The sequence below is a fragment of the Ursus americanus genome, chromosome 16 (assembly GCF_024610735.1).
Source record: "Ursus americanus isolate L20-20 chromosome 16, mUrsAme1.1.p, whole genome shotgun sequence".
NCBI classification, from domain to species: Eukaryota; Metazoa; Chordata; class Mammalia; order Carnivora; family Ursidae; genus Ursus; species Ursus americanus.
In genome coordinates, this window is record NC_142142.1 from 17,111,824 (window position 1) to 17,112,275 (window position 452).

Here is a 452-nt window from a genome sequence, read left to right on the forward strand (position 1 = left end):
AAAGCCTTCGCTCCTCTCAGCCCCCACTCCCCTAACGCGGCCGCCGGGGCAGACGGGAGGGAGAATGATTGACGGAACCGCTCAGTGGCTAGGGGATTGCGGAGGGAGGGACGAAGTGGGGGAACGGCTGAGCTTTCCCCTTAAACTGGTTGGGTTGGGCCTCGGGAACAGCCTCCCCCAAGCCTATTGGCCTCCCTGAATGGGTTGTTATGGTAACAAATGACCGAACAGTCTCTTATGAATCCGCCAATGAGAGGGGCCGTCTTTTTTACCGCACCTCTGAACAGGAGGTGTTGCGAAAGCCCGGGTAGGGTCCGTAGAAGAAGGCGGTGCCAGGACGTCCTGCGCAAGGGCCGAAGGCGGGGCTTGTGACGTTGCTGGCTGAGCCAATCACGCCTGTTTTTTTCAACGGCCCCGCCCTTTTACCGCACATTTCCCCTCCCCTTGCTCAT